This window comes from Marmota flaviventris, chromosome 8 (assembly GCF_047511675.1).
Source record: "Marmota flaviventris isolate mMarFla1 chromosome 8, mMarFla1.hap1, whole genome shotgun sequence".
In the NCBI taxonomy this organism is placed as follows: Eukaryota; Metazoa; Chordata; class Mammalia; order Rodentia; family Sciuridae; genus Marmota; species Marmota flaviventris.
In genome coordinates this window covers 117,233,495-117,248,834 of record NC_092505.1, presented here as the reverse complement: position 1 = coordinate 117,248,834, position 15,340 = coordinate 117,233,495, and the positions used below count along the sequence as shown (strand labels likewise).

Here is a 15,340-nt window from a genome sequence, read left to right as displayed (position 1 = left end):
CCTGATCTGTCTGAGTCTTCACTGACCACAGCACCTAATGTTTTGAGTTTCTATTGAGGACTTAGTCTCAAGGTGGATTTTGTTTTGGAGCAATATCCTAGTAGATTGGTGACATTCATGATTGGAGGACTGATTTATTTTTTTCTTTTCTCCTAAAAGACTTCAGGCTTCTAACACTGGAAACTTGCAGAAATTTATGTGAAATAAAGCCTAGAAAAATGAAAATTATACATTGAGTAACAAAATGTCCCAGTATAATAGAAAAAAAAAAAATTTTGGTGGCATAAAGTTTCTCTTCGTTGGTATTGGACTTAAGTCAGTTGAAATGTATTTCTATATAAGAATTCAAACTTCAATAAAAATTGCTTACTTAAAAAAAAAGTGGGCTTCAGTTAGTAGTACTGCTGGGCACCCTAGAAACAAGGGCAAAGTTATTTGGAGAGAGCTCATTGTAGACAGGACCTCCTCTACACCTCACATGCTCCCAGCCATCACCCTGAACTTCAAAACACATGTAGTGATTGCCCCCACTATCTTCTCCTTTCCTCTGTGTTTCTTTATTAGCACACAAAGTAACCCAACATCACACAGAGATAAGAGAAGTATAGGGTGCGAAGGTTTAGGCTGCAGCCAGTATCAAACAATGAGTTCATGGACATATAGGGAACTGATGAGCTTGTGCAGAATACTTTCTCATCTCTACAATGGGGGTTATCCTGCTAATCTATCTCATAGGCTTTTTATAAAAATAAAATGCATGAATATATGGAATGTAGCTAGAATAATAACTACACCTGGAAAATATATATGTATATATATTAAACACTAAAAAGGAGTAGGTATTCATACCAATATCAGCATCATCATTATCTTTATTGTATTACAGGCAATTGTTCATATTACTCCACCTATTTTATGTTATGTTGTGTTTTCTCCAAATATACCCAGATACATATCTATCTGGCCTGGAATCAAATCTTGATTTAAACCTAGCAATCTCAGAATTAGGTCATTTCACACAGTTGGCTTCTCTCTTGAGAAGCAGCAGAACTAAGAACTATGAGAAAATTGAAGGAAAACTATTACACTTAATAATTACAATATGTGTATCTGGGATTTGCTATTTACTTTTTGTTTATATTTAAGCTATACTCATGTATGTTTTCAGTAAAAATTATTTGCTTTATAAATACCATGTGTCTATCTTGGTGTACACATATTTTAACTCTTCAGAATTCAGAAAACATCACCTGGGTATATACTTTAAGATGAACACATGGTTGATTAAGTGTATGCAGCTTTTACCTCAGGAGCACGTGTCAAAGTCACCCCAGTCCTACTACCTCCTCCTACCCCTACCTTGTGGTTGCGAGAACCACGTGATATTGATGTGCAGCTGATTAATTTAAATTTATTCTATGGAGTGATTTTTGTTCAGCTGTGTGCTATAATTATATATTTACTTGCTCTATACTTGGTGAAGGATAGAGTCCTATTCCATTCATCTTCTTGTCTCATTAAATACCTAGCACAGTAATTTACAAGTACTGGGATTTTTCATTCATTTAGTCATTTATTCATTCCATGAATGTTCATTGACTATCTTGAAGTTTCAGATACTGGTTTTGACTTAGGTGGAGAAGAATACACAACCAAAATTTACTCACTTGACTTTTCAATTGAACCTGAATACAAGTCATCTAACTAGTAAGTGAACAAGTCATGTGAACCAATCAGGAGGTATACTAGTTCCCAAGTGTACTATTTTCACCGTATGCTGTACTGACTTTTTTATTTTATTTTTTGGTAGGGAGGATTGAACCTAAGGTGCTCTGCCACTAAGCCACACCCCCCAGCCCTTTTAATTTTTTTATTTTTTGAAATAGAGTCTTGCTAAGTTGCTGGGAGTGGCCTGGAACTTTCTATCCTCCTTCCTCAGCCCCCCAGGTAGCTGGGATTACAGGCATGTGCTATCATGTCCCACCTATATACTGGTTCTTATGAGAAAAATAATCGTAGGATAACTCAAAAATGACAGGCTCATAATAAGGAAGCAAGGTCTGAAGTCATGGCTTTCCTCTCTTCACCCAGGTCCAGTGGGAGATGGACATCAAGGTGGCTGGCGTTGGCCATTGCTCACAGCAGCTATTGCACTCCAGACAATACTGCTGATGTGCCCTTGAGCTACACCATCAAGGGCTTTGATCTAGAAGGTCAAAATGTGATTTGACTAGGCTTAGAAGTTGTGAAAGTAAATGTTTTCTTCTTCAAATTAGAAGCAACTTACACTGAGATGGCAAAATTGCAATGCCAGAAAAGAATGCAGTGATTACGTAATTTCAAATGGGGGAATTATGGCCAAGAAGGTTTAAGCAGATTGCAACCTGTTAGCTAAGCTAGGGCATATCTTACAGTTCTTATGTCGGGGTTCCTTGTTCATTCTCAAATGAGGCACTAGGAGGAGCTCATTGCAAAAAGTATGATTTGAATTAATTTCTAAATTTTTCTCAATGTGGTAAAAATTTAGGATCAGAGAGTCTTCTTTTTTTTTTTTTTTAGGAAGACTCGTGGAGAAGTATGAACACAAATTACTGTGCATTTCACAAAATCCATAGGATCACGTAAGATTTTGGGGACTAAATAGACTGTGTCCCCTTTAGGTTATCTGAAGACACCAAAAGACTTCTGTATCTCAAATAGGACCCTACCACTTGCTTAGGACAAGTATCCTAATGTCAGTTGGTCATGGGAATAATGTACTTCTTCCTCCCCAGAACAAGACTCACCTACACACTCTGTTGCCTACAATGAAGTTTTTATTACAAAAGCAATATTTGGTGGCATGATGAAATGAAATGAGAAATAATCAGTTTAATGAATATATATAGTGAGTATTGCTGCACTGCAAGGCATTCAGAGAAAAATTTTAAGAAATTCAGCAGACATTTCTGGGAATGTATTTTGTTACATTTGTGGAGAAATAAGGAATTATCCATAGCAACTGAGGTAACAGTGAAATAATTCTTAACCAAAGAAAAATCTATAATGTAACCCATTATGAATTTTATAGTTTTATTGTTGTGTACCTAAACAGGCTTCTACCCCAGTCTTATGAGTACTCTTTATCTGTGATAAAGTATTAGGCCATTTGAGTATTCAGGACCTATATTCCCATCCTGGAAATCTTTGGCATGGTGAATTAAATACAGTCAGATGTAAATAAAAACATTAGGTTGGCTATGTCTCTCAGAGGTTTAATATTTTTAGTGTTGTCTTACTCTTTTTATCAATCTGAAAAAGGAGCTTATGTTTTTGGGAAAAATACCATGTATTGGCAATTGTTTGCAAGTTATTTTATGACAGCTAGTTGGTTAACTTCTCCATTACACTAAGCATTTTATAAGTGATGCTGTAAACCTGCCCACTGCATAGCATGATTTAGTTGGTTAATCCATTTACAGAAAATGCTGAGTATTTTGTGGGTGCTGGTTTCACTGAGAAGCAGAGCCCCAGCCACATCCACAGGTTGGGCGTGTGCATTCTTTTGCTCCTTATTTGTGCATGCTATAAGAAGCCCTGCACAGATTCCAGTATTCTGCCCAAAACCCAAGAGTGACACCAAGAGGACACTGTATATCCAACTGCAAATGAAACAGCGGAAGAAGTTGGATGCCACATACGCACTTCACAAAATCTCTGTGTTCTTACTCATTTAAGGATCAGGGAAATTACCATTTGGAGAGGTAGCACTGCATGTGTGTATTGCTCTACTGAACGTCTTGCTGCATGTGCTGAAAGTCAAGGTCCTGGCCACACTTTACTCAGCCATTTCTTCGTGGTTGTCCCCACAGGGAGGAACCTGCAGGAAAGAGGTCATATTTCCCCTCAAATACAAAACAGGCCTGTTTATTATTTGTTAAAAATAACCAACTGACCTTCCAGTATTCTGGTGCCTGTGATTATAGAAGGAGATTGTCGAGACACAGAGCTACCAATATCTGCATTATGGTGTGGTGGTGGATGCAGGTATCTATGCAGCTGATAAGACTGAAGAGACTTAAATACACACAGACATGCATGAATACAAGTTAAGCTATAGAAATCAGAATGAGATCCAGATAGTACTATGGGATGAGTTTTCCATCATTTTGGAAAGTTTGTAATTTCTTTTTGTGGATCTGGGCATTGAACTCAGGGCCTGGCTCATGCTAAGCACATACTGTACCACTGAGCTACAGCCTCAGCCCCAAGTTTTCAATTTTGGTTAGCTTACAACCTCACAGCTTCCTGTAATGTTATAAAGTTACACATATAAGATATGAGAAGAAAACTCGGGTAATGAATATGAAGAAAATGTCTAGTATATTTAAAAGAATCAAGGACAGTAGTGAAGATCCGTCTCAAATATAAAGCTGTTATTACAAGTCAGTGGTAACAAGGGAGCAAAACATCTAGGAACGATAACTAACTTTCTTGAACACTGGACTCTGGGCCAGGTGCTGTTCTGAGCAGTTAATATTTATTTTTATTGAACTCTTAAAACAATCCTAAGTGATAGTACTCACATCTCCATTTTATAACTGAAGAAGTCAAAGCACACAGAGGACTGGATTAATTAACATTTAGTAAATGCTGATACTTAGCATAACATGCATTTTAAATATCCCAGGAATTCTGTAAAGTATTTCTCTGCACCTTTGTGTACAAGTTCACTGAAGCCCAAAGATGTTAAGTAAACAGTACAAATTTATGCAAGGGGTGTATCTACAATTCAGACTCTGATTGGCTGCTCACTAAAACTGCTTTCCTTTTTCCTGTAGCAAACAACTTTCCTAGAACTGACAGGTAATAGAAAAATCAGCAAATTTAACTCAGCACATCTGCATTCTAATTCCACGTCTTAAGTCCTTTCCAATTATGACTATGCTTAGTATCACCTTGCCCAGGAATATGTAGGTGCATTTCAATAAACATGTGACTGCTGTTGATCTGCACAGACTTCTAATTCAGTAGACACAACTGACAGAAATGGAGTCATGGCCCAGATAGCCTTCATTTGAGCTTAAGCCACCAACAAGCACTTGAAGAGAATGAACTGCAAGAAAAATTCCTGTGTAATTTTTCGCAGGTGAGAAGATGTGGCTTCCTTCTCCTGAGGAATCTCCTGAGTGAGAATCCCTCCCATGGAGCCCTGGAAGGAGCACACCACACAGTGGAGGCTGGATCAGGAAGAGACAATGGCTGAGACTGCCCTTCTCTACCTCTTGCCTGGCTGAGGGGCAGCAGAAGCAGCAGCAGATGCATCAGAAAGGTCTCTGCATCGTCATGATCTCTTGTCCCATGAAGTCAATGACCCTGAGGACGAAGGGCCTTAGCGTCCGATAAGCATTCCTGGTAAAGTCATCGGTATCTTCATTTACGATGTAAACCATCTGGTCTGCACTGTTTTTAATATCGTGTCTGTTATTATTTTCAAACTTTGTCATCACTGTGAGATAAAATGAGAAAACTATCTTAAATAATTAGCTGTTAAAACTGGCCTCAATGAGGCTTCCTGCATCATTTTTCAGGGTGTATGGAAAAAGAAAAATAGTTTTTTAAAAATTTCAGTTGAGGGGGCTGGGGCTGTAACTCAGTTGTAGAGCACTCGCCTCACACGTGCAAGGTGCTGGGTTCAATCCTCGGTACCACATAAAAATAAATGAATAAATAAAGACATTGTGTCCATCTACAACTAAAAAAAAATCAAAATTCAGTTGAAACACACAGGACTGATTGCAACATCAAAATATTCCATCACCTTATGAATATTAATATCATTTAGAGTTGAAAATATTTGTTTTGATCTCATTTAAGTATTGATGTGGTTTAATATTGAAGACATTTGTTTTAATCTCATTTAAGTATTAATATCCTTTAGTATTGAAAATATTTGTTTTAATCTCAAGGCAAGATAATATTTTTCATAAAAGATTAAATGTGTCTTGTATAAAGCTGATCTTATTTATTACTTCTATTCAGAACTTTAATTATAAAGCTATTTTAATGAAATTTTACACTGTGTGATAAGTTAGTTGATTTGGTAAGATGATCAGGGTCATTACTAATTAACACAGAAAAAGGAACCAAGAAGATTTGAAGGCCTTGTGTTGTGGAGGAATGAGTTTGTAGAGCTACAGCTTCAAGCAATACTTCATTGATGAACACAGGGTAGAATTCATGTGTCCAAATTCATGCTTCCTACTTTGAAAGAAAAGACATTGGACTGGATTTCAGTAAATCTAGTAATTCACTTCATTTTTCTGCTCCTCCTTTTCTTTATCTGTGAAAGGTAAATTATGGGTAGATAGATTAAGCGTACAGGAGGGATTGCCCATATAATGTACAAAATTCTTTTCAGACTAAAGCTAATGATTATAAAGCTTATAAATATATAATGTTAAATAAAATAACTCCCTACATTAATTTCTGGAGGACAGTCTTTTCTCTTTTTAACACCAGGAAAAAGATCAATATAAAAAAGGAACTGGGTATTCAATAATGCAAATTTCTACCTGATTAAAATATTGCTGACCACTACAGAATTGTATATACTTTGCAGAATCTCAAAATTCTGGAACAACTATGGGCAGATAACAAGCAATTAAGAGAGAGAAATGACAGAAATAAAACAGGTCAGCCCTAGAAAAGAAATTGATGATAAAATTTTATAACAAATTAAATTCTAAAAATGTATTTTATTAACTGAAATTAGTTATCTTTATTTGATCTGAGGGATATTAAAAGAATTGTCCAATAAGAATATGTTTCCTCTAGATCTACTGTAAAAAATTAACACATTTGTCTAAAATATCAGAAACATCAGCTTGTTACAGTATCAGGTTTTTGTTGTTTTTTGTTACCAGGAATTGAACTCAGGGGCACTCAACCACTGAGCCACATCCCCAGCCCTGTATTTTATTTAGAGACAGGTTCTCACTGAGTTGCTTTACACTGTCACCATTCCTGAGGCTGACTTTGAACTCGAGATCCTCCTGTCTCAGCCTCCCAAGCTGCTGGGATTACAAGTGTGTGCCACCACACCCGGCCAGGGTCAGTATCTTGAAGTAGCTGTTTACATGGGATGTTCCTACCTTGGTGGGTCTCACTGGTCTCTGATATGCCACCAGTAGACTGGAGTTGCTTTGGACCTGAAATGTTCCCAAAGGTCTATATGTTAAAATCTTGATCCCCACTTTGACATTACTAGGGAGTGCTAGAAACATTAAAAGGCAGGACCTACTAGGAGGTCTCTAGGTAACTGAAAGGGGATCATAAAATCCTAGTTTTCTCCTCCTCTTCCCTTTTGTTTCCTGGCCATGAGGTGTGCATGCTATTCAACCCTGCTCTTCCGCCTCCATATAGGCCCAAAGAAATGGGAACAAATGATCATAGAATGAAACCTCCAAAACTCTGAGTTTTAACTTAACTTTCCTCTTGTCAGTTGCTTATCTCAGGTAGAGTAAATTAACAGACAAAATTTGGAAGTCCAGGAGGTCTGCACATGGACCAACCGTAGAGATTATAATTTTCTCAATGGTTTAAGGAAGTAATCCACCAGGGAAGGCCTCCTACAATGTTGGACAATTTTATGTTATTTCACATGTAGCTCTGAGAGACGAACATTCTAATTTCATTCACTCAAGCTAATAATTCCAGGGTCTTTCATAAGGGGAGAGTCTAAGAGGGCAGGAACATGTGAATGGGATTAGGGAAAAGGAATGGAAACATTCTGGATGGGGAACATGGAAGGGAGGTTTGGAGCACCATTAGAGGAAATTTTTGTCTAACTGTTGCCTGGTCATCACTCCCAAGATGGAAATTTGATGGTCCTTTATCTGTCATACTTGAGAACATTTTAATGGAAGAGAAGATACAAAACCTACTAGAAGACAGATTGATTACATCTTCTACAATTTTATGTCACTACTAATTCTTGGGCAGGTAAAATTTACCAAAATGCCTTATTTCCTTAAATATTTTTGAACAAGTTATTAAAAAATGAAATAACTTGTTGAAAAAAATAGATATTAAAATAAATAAAGCTGCAAGTGGACTGGGGGTGTGGCTCAAGCGGTAGCGCGATCAACTGGCATGCGTGCTGCCCGGGTTCAACCCTCAGCACCACATACAAACAAAGATGTTGTGTCCGCCGAAAACTAAAAAATAGATATTAAAATTCTCTCTCTCTCTCTCTCTCTCTCTAAAAAAATAAATAAATAAAACTGCAAGTGACTTTTCTCGGCATGACATTCCCGTCACATATTTGATTATAGGAGGTGGAGAGAATGCAGTCTGTGCCTAAGGAAGGCTTTTCTGTGTATGAAAACACAATCAGGGGAGGGGATATAAACATACCTTAAATCTTTTCAAATGTGGTCACTATGTACATATCTGAATATACCACAATGAATGCCACCTTTATGTATATCTACAGAGCACCAATTCAAAAACAATAAATAAATAGAAGGAAGGTTATGGAGTAGAGGATGGGGAATAGGGGGAGGAGAAAGGGAGGGAAGTGGAAGCATTGGGAACTGAATTGGAGCAAATTATATTCCATGCATTTATGATTAAGTCAAAATGGACCCCAACATTATGTGTAACTATTGTGTATTAATAAAAACATTTTTAAAAGTGGTCACTAAAATGGTTTAGTATCTTTTTAAAAAGTTTTGAGGATTTTAAAGTCCTAAGTCTAAAAAGTAAAAACATTTACTGCTGATTAAAATGTCCTTTGATGAACAAAATATCCTGATAACTAAAGCCCTTTAATATAAGAAATTTCTATCCAGATATCATGACGGTTTAAGAAGCAGTCTTTTGACAAGTTAATAGACTAATCGGCAAAGCCAAGACTTAGAAACATTATGATTCTGCTATATTGAACAGAGTTCCTCTAAGGAATCCTAAGAATCCATACATGAGATCTCAGATGTCTGGGGAAGATAGAGGAAAATTACTGGGCATGCACCTGTCACTTAAAACCAAAGAGGCATTTCAACTAGGTAACATCAATCTAGCCTTCACCCATTCAGTGGTACCCTGTGCTGGGCATTGTATTACACATCATCAATTCTTATACCTGCCCAACAAGGTAGGGATAGGTAGCACTATCTTATTTATGATAAATTGAAGCACCAACAGGTTAAGAAATACGTTCATGGTTGCAGAACTACTAAGATAGAGCCAGAGTTGAAAACACATTGACTCCAAAGCTTATATCATTTTTATTTCATTCTTCTTGTTATTTTTTTTAAACTCAAAACACATATAAGAAGAGAAAAGTGAAAACATTTTATCTTTTATTTAACTTCTGTCAGGGTAATAGAAGAATGTGAACAACTATTTTTTTTAACTTGAACAACTTAAAAACTACCATTTTAAAGAAAGAGAAATGGTCTAGGAGATGTCAGATTTGCAAGGACAAATTCCTATATTTACCTGCAAGTATGAAAAAGATCTAATAAATCTATTAAGAATAAAATTCCTAAATTTTGACACAGTGAAGAGTTTTGCTCTAGCATTTTAATGTCTCTATGTGTGTTTTATAGTTATTTTATAAAGAGAGTAATTTAATACAAGTTTTGTCTCCAGTAAATTCTTCGAGTTTATAGCATTTGGTTCACCAAATCTGCCTGTTCCTCTCATTTCTGATCTAGGTGTCAGCATGGCTCCATAATATTTGTATGGAAAGAAAATAGGCCATCATCAATTCATGAGGACTTCAGGAACATGGTGGGCAGCTACATGTGCTTGGGAGACACCTGTTTGTATTTGGAAAACAGGTGTTTAAGGGAGTGAAGTAGCTGATGAAACTTGCAGTGGAGAAGGAAATCACAGGTGGAAGCCCTTTACGACTAAGCTGTTAATGTCCTTCTTTGTTGCCTGCTCTGACAGCCACCACTACTGCCAGGAACGAGGTAACTGAGCTAGCAACCAAGAGCTTTTCTCTACTCCTGTTTTTTCTATTTTCCTTCCAGATGATATCTGGAACATCTTAAAAGTCAACCCAAGTCCTTTATAAAGACAATATTCACTAAAGCCTCTCATATTCAATGTCCCTCTTCAATGAGCGCCACCATTCCTCATCCCAGAAGCTGGGCTCTGGTGTCCCTGAGTGCCTCCTTTATTCACAATATCCAGTCTTTTTTCTTTTACTGGTGCTCTATGGTCATGAAAATAATTCAGATTTTTGTGGAGTAACTGAGCTAAGTGTTCCAGGCATGGGAGATGGCCATGGCACCCATGGAATTGGAGTGAGCTGATTTAACAGAGGATACCTGCTACTGGTACTGGATAGGATGGGTACTACCAAGTTTTACAAGAAGAAGGTGCTGGGCAGCTGTGGACTGTAGTATCCCATAGGCAAGCCTCCTGGGTAATCTGCAAGTGGAGGGACAGCTGGTCCAGAGGGTTCTATGTTCAAAATCAAATGCAGGCATCTTACATCATTAGCATTTCAACATACTGGTAGTTGGCATGGTCTTCTCACTTGGAAGTCACATGGCCACATGACAGCTTCTTAAAATTAATGAGGCTGCATTTTCACAGAACAAGACTTGCCATGCACGAAAAGCATAGTGGGGAGATTTCTAGATTATTGATTCATTTAATCCTTTTACACTTTATGAAATATGTATGCCCTTTTCACAAGTACAAAAACGAAGACTGGCAAGATGAAGTAATTGTGGATCCCTGCCTGTCTCATAAAGTGCTTGCTTACGTAGCAGATCCAGGGCTTAAACTGGCTTAAAACCAGGATGATGCAGACTTGTGTTCTCTATTATTGCTGTTCAAGTTCATGTAGATAAAAAGTAAGATATTGGGATTTGAAGTCAGGTTTTAACTTCAATGTGGTGAATATAACTCTGCCCTATTGGCTCTGACCTCAATCACTAGTTGGTACTCTCATCGTCTGGCTCTCCCACTGTCCTTACCTCCAACCAGGCATCAGTTAAATGTTAACTTTGTCAAAGTAAATAAGATTCCAGTCAGAGAAAGCAGACTTCTTTAAAAACACATCACAGTTTAAAAAGAGAAACACTCAGTCATGAATTAGTATAGGGCATCAATAATATCTAACTTCAGATTTTTTTTTAATCAAATTTCTCTTAAAAGTAGTAGCAATACCATTTTTGTCCATTCCTCTTCTTCCTGTTCCAGTAGGAAAAAACCTCTGGTTAAGGGGACAAGGTCCCTCTCCAACCCTGAGAGACGCAAAGATAACTTAGCTTGTCACAAGGATTGTGAAAATTTTAAAGAATCACCAGAATTTGGACATGAGACTGTCCATCCTCCCACACTTCTGTCTGTACTTCCCTTTCGTGCATTCCTTCACTAACCCAACAAATATTTACCAAACCAGGCTCCAGAGGGTGAAAATACAGTAACAACCAGACAGTGAACTTGTCCACACTGCTGGTGCTAACATTTTAGTGGTTCAAGTTTTAAAAACATGATAACAGATATTTAAATTTAAACTTACAAAGCACCACTATAAATAAAACTGAAGACTGAAGAAGATCATGGAGCAGAGGTTCCAGAAGGTCAGGGAAAGCCTCTCTCAGGAGGGGCTTCTGAGCTTCCTGGACTCTGAGAAGGAAACAGCACAATAAAATTGTGGGGAGAGTTCCAGGAAGACGGGGAGCTCGCCCAGAGGCCCAGAGGTGGCAGTGAGCTTGGGATGCTCAAGGGACAGAAAGAGAAAGAGGTCGGGTGACAGGGCCACAGTGAAGGAAGAGAACCCAGGTGAGAGATGAAGACAGAGGTCGGCTCACACCTGAAGGCCATGGCGAGGGGGTCTGGAACTGGTAATCATGACAACTGGAGGATTTGAACCCGTGGGGTGGGCAAATCTGACTGAGGCTGGATCCTGAGAGGTGGGAGCAGAAACAGGGAGGGGGCCACTGCAGTGCAGGTGAGAGCTGCTGCTGGCTGAGGTGGCCAGTGCAGGCTGGCCCTGGGGAGGGACAGTCAGAGGGAGGACATGGGTTGGACAAAGAACCCACAGGAGTCCCTGATAGATCAAGGAAAAGAGAGGGCACAAGGGAGTATCAGTTTTCAGGCCAGGGAAACAGTGGGTGGTGATGACTTTAACTACAGGGAAGGTGGTGGGATAAATGGAAGGACTGGAAAGCAGGACTCAACAGTTCAGGCTGAGGTATGTTATGCAGAAGAAGGGGCCAAAGCAAGACCAATTGAATATTTATTTATTTATTTTTGGTACCAGGGATTGAACCCAGGGATGCTTAGCCACTGGACCATATCCCCAGCCCTTTTTATTTACTTTTTTTGAAATTTTGAGACAGAGTCTTGCTGAGTTGCTTAGGGCCTCACTAAGTTGCTTAGGATCTTGCTAAGTTGCTGAGGCTGGCCTGGTACTTGTGATCCTCTAGCCTCCTGAGCCACTAGAATTGCAGGTGTGCGCCACTGTGCCCAGCCAAATTGAACACTTAAATTGAAAATATGTATTATAAGAATATTTTATATATATATATATATATATATATATATTATAAGAATATTATAAAATATGTATTATAAGAATAATTCAAGAAGGGAACGGGAATTTGAAATGAGATTTAGAAGAAGGAATGAGATGGGCTAGGATTCCTTGGATTCAAATAGAAAATATTTTTCAAAAAAGCTATTATCAGAGAGAGAAACTAAATTATTTCATGATTTACATATTTCTGAATTCTGGGTGATGATAAGTAATAAGAACAATATCAACTAAGACTACCATTTACAGAATGCACACCGAGTGTCAGTTTACATATAATCTCTAATAACAACCCTACTCTAAGAAACCTACTGTTATTCCTTTTTAATAGATGAGGAAATGAGCTCAGAGAAAGTGAGTGTCAAGCCCACTAAAATCATGTCCTTCTGCATCTGTGACCCCTGTCCTTTCCACTCTATCACTGTTTATTGTAATCGAGATTGTGGTCGTTTGTGTGGTTCAAGGAATGTGGAAAGTCACCAAGCTGAAGTAGGTGGAGGAAGCGTTAGAACAGTGCAGGAGTCATCGTCCTGGACACCAGGCTCACTCCACAAAGCTGCCACAGCCTCTAGACCTGACCCCAGTGACCTGCCATTTAACGTGTATTTCTGAACATTCGTGAGTAAGACTATGACACCACTAACTTCCTCCTTCTCACCTCCACTCTACGCTTCTGGCAAAAAAGATTTTATGAGCACTGTACCTACTAGATTTAAGATGGAAAGAAAGAACTGTAAGAAAGAAAATGGAGACGTTGCTGAATGGCCTTTTCTATTTCTAACTAAATGAAGGGCAATGAGCTAGAATACTTCATCTGCTTTTACTTAGGACAGGAACACCATGTTCTATCATTCAGATGAAGGGATTTTTCGTATATTAAACTCTTTTTTTTTCCCTCTTTGGTACTGGAGATTTAACTCAGGGGTGCTTGACCCCTGGACCGCATCTCCAGCCCTTTTTATTTTTATTTTGAGACAGGGTCTCATTAGGTTTTTTAGGGCTTCACTAAGGTCCCCAGGCTGGCCTCAAACTTCCCATTCTCCTGCCTCAGCTTCCTGAGTTGTTGAGACTACAGGTGTGGGCCACCACATCCAGCTCTAGTATTAGACTTTTTAGAAAACAGGTAATAAAAAATAGGGTTAAAAACATTCTCAGAAAATTAGGAAAATAGTATTCGTTATAATCCTACTATATACAATTAATGATATTCTTTTTTAATTTGTTCTAATTAGCTATACATGACAGTAGAATGCACTTTGACACATCCTACATAAATGGAGAATAACTTCTCATTCTTCTGGTTGTACATGATGTGGAATCACACAGGTCATGTAGTCATACATGCATTTAGGGTAATATTCTTTAACATACAACTGTTGAGGGTGATTTTTGTTTTATAAACCTTATATGGAATTTGCTTAAAGCCAGACAAACTCCATCTTGAATCTGCCTCTTTGAAGTATGAATTGGCTGTGGGTGATTGACTAGGCAACCCCCTCCTTCTCCAGAGCTGACAGCTCACAAGACACTCTGTTCATTGCCTTGCAACAATCCTACTATGAAACCTTCTACCTGCAGCCCCTACCAACCAATCATAAAGATCTCAAGCATGCAATTAAGATCAGACCATATTTCTGCTGGATCCCTTAAAAACCCCCCTTCCCCTGTCCTTTGTCTGAGCACACCTTATCCCTTTTAGTTGGATAACTGAATCATGATTACTGTTCCTGAATAAACACTTTCTTTGTTTATATTATAGCCTGGTGCTTTTTTGGTTGAAAATAGCAATGTGAAGAATTAAGTATTTTTTACTTCCTATTACTCTAGGATTTAGTCATATAAAAGATAACACATTTGCTTATGAGAATGCTTTGATGAAGCTCCTGGTAATTGTAAATGTTGATAATTTTCAAGCGTTCGGATCTCATATACCTTATTTTTCACCATAGGGAATTCAGCTGAGTGCATACAATCTGATATTCTGTCAAAAAAATAGATTGCACTTGAAATGGAGCTGGGAGGCCATGGTTGGATCATGTTTCAGGTACATCCCTATGAAGACTGACTTTTGAACTGCAATACAGAAGTGTCCTTCACAATATGAGGTGACTTTTGGACTGGGCCAAACCACAGTTTCCTGAAACATTGTTATCCTCCACTGGCCTTATGTATGATGAACCTCTTTTCCCAACTGCACAGAGACTCAGGGGTACCCATCCCTTTTTTACAAGATAACTTCCACTTCACTTTTGCTCGGTCAATCATAATCTCCAACAAAAGTGGTAACTACATCTTGTAGTTTCAGATTTTAAAAACAGCTGCATGTTCTTTTAACCTGGGAACACACTGTAAGGCTACTTGAATTTGTGTCTCCCAGGTTGCAAACCTAGTTTGTTTCAAATAAATGTGATTTTCTTTGTTTTTAACCAAGCTGATTTTATTTTTGTTTGATGATGCTAATGGTCCTAAATAAGAAGATATGCTGTACCTAAACATGAAACATTGATTTGCCTTTGCAGTAAAAGGCTAATATATTATTATTTTTAATATCCACAGAAAATAATGGCTAGCATACTATAATTGTTACAAATAAATAAAAATGTCAAAAGTTTAGAAGTTCATTACATAAACATACATACAATAATATATTTTATTATCAAAAAAACATTTTATCTATATAGAAATTAGAAATGCAAGCAAATACAGATAAGAAATGAATTATATCCTTGTTTATCCAAAGTAACCAGTCTTAATATGTTGGTATAATGCTTTTGTGTGCATATAGATCTCTGTGTG

At 37.8% G+C, this 15,340-nt stretch overlaps 1 pseudogene; it reads right to left on the bottom strand.

Annotated features, from left to right (window-relative positions):
* Positions 1–3,551: 3,551 nt before the first annotated feature.
* Positions 3,552–11,832, bottom strand: LOC139706672 (phospholipid scramblase 4-like; annotated as a pseudogene).
* Between the last annotated feature and the right edge of the window lie 3,508 nt (positions 11,833–15,340).